Here is a 6,566-nt window from a genome sequence, read left to right as displayed (position 1 = left end):
TTATATACTTATTTATTATCTCTATATCTTTAGTTCTGTCGGTGTATATTTTTGGCCCATTTCTTCTTTAAGTTGTTTGATTTCTTAATATTAAATTTTGAAAGCTCTTATATATTCTTGATGCAAGGCTTTATCATTTATGTGATCTGAAAATATTTTATCTAGTCCATGGCTTGTCTTTTCATTTACTTAACAGTGCCTTTGGAAGAGCAGAAGTTTTAAATTTTGATTAAGTTTAATTTACCAGTTATTTTCTTTGATGGATCATGCTTTTGCTATCATCTTAAAAGTCATTGCCTAATCTAAAGTCGTCAGATTGTTCTCTTATGTTTTCTTCTAGAAGTTTGATCGTTTTAGTTTTAGATTTAGGTTTATGGTCCAGTTGAGTTAATTTTTCTCATAGAGTATGAATTATGAATCAAGATTTGTTTTTGCATACGAATATCCAATTGTTCCAGCATTACCAGTTGTAAACACTATCTTTCTCCTTAAATTTTCTTTGCATTTTTATCAAAAGTAAATTTACATATATGTGTAGGTCTGTTTTTTGTGTAGGTGTGTTCTATAATCTGTTCCCATTGATTTTTTAAGACGACCATTTCTCCAGTGCTATACTCTCTTGACTAATGTACCTCTATCTTTAATAAGTCTAGAAATCAGATAACACATTGGGTTTCACAAAAAATCCTTCTGGGATTTTGATTGGAATTGCGTTGAACCTGTGGATCAGTTTGGGGAGAATTGACATCTTAACAATATCGAGTGTTCCAATCTATCAACAATCCATTCGTTTAGGTCTTTTTTTATTTCTTTCACTAGTGTTTTGTTGCTTTCATAACTCAAAACTTGCACATATTGTATTTATTCTTAAGTATTTTGTATTTTTTATACTCTCATAATTAAAAAATATCAATTTCTAATTGTTCGTTGCTGGTATATAGAAATAGAATTGATTTTTAAAAAATTTTTTGACATTCATGAGTTTGATTATACTCCATGACTCCATTGTAGTATTCCCCATGTCTCCATGATTATACTCAGGTTGAATAATTCACTAGAAGGACTGAGAGAACTCAGCAGTGTTCACAGTTATGTTTTATTATAACAAAAGGATACAGATTAAATTCAACAACGGTAAAAGGAACATAGGGCAGGGTCCAGAGATCACGCTGAACTTCAGGTTGTCTTCTCCCACTGTTGCTGTGTGGAGAGAATTTATTTTTCCCAGACACAATGTGTGAAAATATACAGAGTATTGCCAACCAGGGAAGCTCACCCAAGCCTTGGCATTCAGAGTTTTTATTAGAAACTGGCCACAAATCCACAGCTGACCATCTGTGTGGCAGACTTTAGTCTCTAACCCCTCCAGAGGTTGAGCTGAATATTGGGTGGCCAAGACTCCCGTCATGCATCACATTGTTAACACAGACCACCAAGTATGTCTACGTAACAGGTTCCCACCCTAAGTGACACAATTAACCTAGACTATCTGGCTACTTCTTCAACCTTATTGGTCTGCTACTCTGCCTGCTTTACATAGCTCCAGCTGTTCTGTTACGTGAACACTTCAAGCTCATCTTACCTTAGAGCCTTTGCTATATCCCATACTTGGAGCAATCTCCCCTTATACTTTGGTATAACTTGGTCTCTATTACCATGTTTCCCCAAAAATAAGACCTAACTGGAAAATAAGCCCTAGCATGATTTTTAAGGAAGACATTCCCTGAACATAAGCCCTAATGCGTCTTTTGGAGCAAAAATTAATATAAGACCCGGTCTTATTTTCAAGGAAGCAGGGTAATATTTGGGCTTTGTTAAATGTCACCTCCTCATACGGGTTTTCTTGACCACATAATCTACAGGAGAGTTCAAATGTCTCTAATACACTCTGCTGTTTTTCTGTTTAGTTTCTTCATAGTACTTACCCACTGTTATATTATTTTTTCTTTACTATGTTCCTTTGTCCCGTGACCACATACTATAAGCCAAACGAGAGTAGGACCCTGATCCATATCACATACCAGCAAGAAGTGTGCCTGGCATGTAGTAAGTGCTCAAAAAATATTTGTTGAATGAATGACTGACCTTCACAGCTGAAAACACCGAGGCTCAAAGAGATAAAGCGACTTCCCCAAAAACATATCCAACAAATGCTGGAGTCAGGATTCGTCTCATGTTTGCCTGATAGGATCTTGAGAACAGAAAAAGAACATTAGGTAAAAGCTGAAAAATCTGAATAAAATGTGGATTTTAGTTAATAATTATGTATTAATATTGGTTTGTAATCCTCACAAATGAACTATAGTAATGTAAGATGTTACTAACAGAGAAAATTGAATATGGGGTATATGGGAACAATCTTAGCAAATTTTATTAGCAAATTTTCTGTGAATACTTTCTATAACTATTCTAAAATAAAAAACTTACTAAAGTAATGTGTGGCTGAATGGGAGTAAATAGTCTTGTGTTGCAACCTTGGGAAAAAGAGCAAAATTCATATAGGCCTAAGACCTGTATTCCTCTCTGGTATGGGAGGAAGGACATGGCATTTGGTAGGGAGAAGGGCTGAGCCAAGTAAGGGTGTCCAGCTTGTTTCTGCCCTACTGTCTCATGGCTCTTCCTGGAAAGAGCGATGGCTCTGTAGAGCCATGTGTACTAGAAGATAAGATTTGACCTTTCCTTGGTGTGGGGAAGGGGGTGGTGCGCAAATGACCACAGCATCCAGTTATGTGGTCTAAATGAGTAAAACAAGTTAGGTGTAAGGAACACGGAGCTCTGGGAATGATAGCAAATGGCAGAGACCAGCCTCAAGTGAAAGAACAGCTACTACTGAGTGCTGGATGATTTCTGCTGCACAGGACTGTAAGCTCAGATGCCGTATTTTCTGATATTCCAAAAGAAACTAGAAATGCAGATTTTAAAAAGTAATATGGAACAGTCTACTTTTTAAACATTGGCAATTATTTCAGAAAGCTTTTGTTAAACATTAAGCATAGCCAACCTGAATCAAAGGAGATACTTATGTGGACATGTTCCTTACATTGCCAGGTTGCAACTACTCTCTGTAAACCTGGGCTCTGCCAAGAAGGTGAGCCAATCTCGGGGAGCCAGACCTTTATGTAAAGCATGGGGTTACTCAGTGTGCCCTGGTGTATGACAGCTTCGATCTGTGAGAATAAATGTCTGAGCTCCTTCTAGAAAGTTCTGGACAATGTAGAGAAGAGAGAGGGAATCAGTGGTGAGTGGCGTGAGCAAAGATTGAGAGTTAGAACATCCCAGGATGTGTTTAGGTGACTGGATGATTAAAGTAAGGATTTACAAAGAGGAGAGTTTGTTGGGCTAGAAAGTTAGGTTGGAGCTAGATTATGACGGGCCTGGGCATGTGGACTTTATATGGTTTGTAGCAGATGACTAATCCCCAGGTTCTCTTGAAGAAACATAGGAAAGAAGTCAGGGGCTGTACTGAGAAATCTGGCATTAATCCTGGACTTACAGCCAGACAGAGAGAGGCAGAATAAGTTAATATACTGAGCCTAGTTAGAATAATTGGGTTCAGGTGAGAGTGACCATTAATGATTAGCCAAAGAGTATGTATGCATATACCTTAGTGTAGTTATTTGATGCGTACATAACTTTTCTAACTGGCCTACGTTGACTTATCTGGCCCCAGTCAAACCAGCTCCCACTGGCACCCCAGATTTACACCAGTAAGCAAACGCTATGTTCTTTCTCATTCTCATTCCTGTCTTAGTATCTCTTGACTCCCAAGGATTATAGCACTGATGCAGAGCTGCTGAAACGGAGAGACCCATGCCTGACCTGTGCACACAGCATACAGCAGTGATATTTAATGTGAGATTAGGTCACAGCCAGCTAGGAAGCTTTCTTAAGTGTAGCATACAGCCAACAAAACAAAAAATGCTTGTTTGGTGTGTGTGGAGGGTTTTTCCATCTCTTTCTGGCTGTCCCTTCTTACCCTCCTTCAGTCATCCTTTCCCCTAAATTCTAGTTCATAATTTTTATTTGAAATTTTTCTAATTCCTTTGGGCCACTAGCTAGCTGAGCATGTACCTCCCTAAACAATAATATTATATTTCAAACTCTTACTGTTGTAATGCTGGTATTTTAATAGCCCAAGAGAGACTGAGATAACTACCCCCACCTCACCACCATCACCAAGGAGATCAAATACCATTTTTAGCATTTCTGATAAGCCCCTTGTGGTGAAAACATAAAAACTAGAGACCAAAAAACTGGCAACTACATATTTTCAGTAAGATATTGCTAAGGTTGGCTGGTCCTTTCTAATAATGAATTAAAATTGGTGTTTGGAAGGTTCTCTTATATTAACTGCCTAAGAGTCCTGCTTTAAGAAGCAACAACTTTCATCTTCCTCTCAGCCATCTGCCCAGCAGCTACAAAGCAGCAACCATGCATAAGTGCATCTCCACGCACATTGGCTAGGCTGGTGTCCAGATTGGCAATGCCTGCTGGGAGCTCTTCTGCCTGGAACACTGGCATTCAGCCCCATGGCTAGCTGCCAAGTGACAAGACGATTGGGGGAGGAGATGACTCCTTCAACACCTTCTTCACAGAGACAGGCGCTGGCAAGCATATGTCCAGGGCAGTGTTTGTAGAACTAGAACCCACGGTCACTAATGAAGTTTGCACTGGCACCTATTACCAGCTATTCTACCCTGAGCAGCTCATCACAAGCAAGGAAGCGGCTGCCCGTAACTATGCCCCCAAGGGCACCACAGCATGGGAAAGGAGATCACTGACCTTGTCTTGGACCGAATTGGGAAACTGACCGACCAGTGCACAGGTCTTCAGGGCTTCATGGTTTCCCACAGTTTTGGTAGGGGAACTGGTTCATCTCCCTGCTGCATATCTCTCTGTTGATTATGGCAAGAAGTCCAAGCTGGACTTCTCCATCTACCCAGCCCGCCTGGGTTTCCACAGCTGCAGTTGAGCCCTATAGCTCCATCCTCACCACCCACACCACTCTGGAGCACTCTGATTGTGCCTTCATGGTTGACCCCAAGGCCATGTACGACATCTGTCATAGAAACCTCCATATTGAGCACCCAACCTATACTAACATGAATAGGTTCATAGGTCAAATTGCATCCTCCATCACTGCTTCTCTCAGATTTGATGGAATTTTGACCTGACCAAATTCCAGACCAACCAGGCACCCTATCTTCACATCCACTTCCCTCTGGCCACATATGCCACTGTCATCTCTGCTGAGAAAGCCTACCATGAGCAGCTTTCTGTAGCAGAGATCACCAATGCGTGCTTTGAGCCAGCCAACCAGATGGTGAAATGTGACCCTCGCCATGGTAAATATGTGGCTTACTGCCTGTGGTACCATGGTGACGTGGTTCCCAAAGATGTCAATGCCTCCATTGCCACCATCAAGACCAAGTGTACCATCCAGTTTGTGGACTGGTGCCCCCCTGGCTTCAAAGTTGGCATTAATTACCAGCCTCCCACTGTGGTACCCGGTGGAGACTTGGCCAAAGTACAGAGAGCTGTGTGTGCAGAGCAGCACCACAGCTATTGTGAGCTTGTCTGGGCCACAAGTATCACCTAATGTGTGCCAAGCATGCCTTTGTTCACTGGTATGTGGATGAGGGAATAGAGGCAGGAGTGTTTTTTGAGGCCCGTGAGGACATGGCTGACCTTGAGATGTATTATGAAGAGGTTGGTGTGAATTATGTTGAAGGAGAGGGTGAGGAAGAAGGAGAGGACTACTAAAGTTAACATGTCACAAAAGTGCTGCTTTTACAGGGAAGCTTATTCTGTTTTAAACATTGAAAAGTTGTGGTCTGATCAGTTAATTTGTATGTAGCAGTATATATACTCTAGTATATAATTACTGGCATATGCGTTAAAGCATGATACTTTGTTACAGACCCAAACTGTGCATTTCAATGATCGGTTTGAATAAAGTATTCCCTATCTTAAAAAATAAATAAAGTTGGTGTTTTCATTGTTTCCTACCATTTGTTCTACCATCTTTCCCCGAAAATAAGACCTAGCTGGACAATCAGCTCTAATGTGTCTTTTGAAGCAAAAATTAATATAAGACCCGGTCTTATTTTACTGTAATATAAGACCGGGTCTTATATAACATAACATAACATAACATAACATAACATAACATAACAACACATAACATAAAACATAACATAGCATAACACCGGGCCTTATATTAATTATTGCTCCAAAAGACACATTAGAGCTGATAGTCCAGCTAGGTCTTATTTTCGGGAAAACAGGGTAGTTCTGCCTAGTGAGGCAACTCAGAGCAGTTCTAATCTCATTTCCATTCTATGAAAGAACATTTATTAATAACAGCAACTATTAGCAAACTTGATAAAGTTGTAAATGAATAGTGTAAATCCCAAGTGGGGTCCTTTCCAATCACTTGCTAACTTCCCAAATAAGTAAACTGAGGGAGACGTCTGATTTTAATCATGATGATGTACCACTGATAACCCAAAGTTACTTATGACTTTGCCATTAGGATTTATAATGGAAACTGTTTTTTTGTTTAA

The 6,566-nt window shown here is 40.0% G+C and overlaps 1 pseudogene across 1 annotated transcript; it reads left to right on the top strand.

The window, feature by feature from the left end:
- The first annotated feature begins 4,431 nt into the window (after nt 1-4,431).
- Nucleotides 4,432-5,763, top strand: LOC308500728 (tubulin alpha-1A chain-like; annotated as a pseudogene). The gene has a single exon. The product of its transcript is annotated as a tubulin alpha-1A chain-like (transcript).
- Nucleotides 5,764-6,566: the final 803 nt, after the last annotated feature.

This window comes from Rhinolophus hipposideros (assembly GCF_964194185.1).
Source record: "Rhinolophus hipposideros genome assembly, chromosome: 8".
NCBI classification, from domain to species: domain Eukaryota; kingdom Metazoa; phylum Chordata; class Mammalia; order Chiroptera; family Rhinolophidae; genus Rhinolophus; species Rhinolophus hipposideros.
The sequence above is the reverse complement of the archived record's forward strand: the minus strand, read 5'-3'. Positions and strand labels throughout refer to the sequence as shown.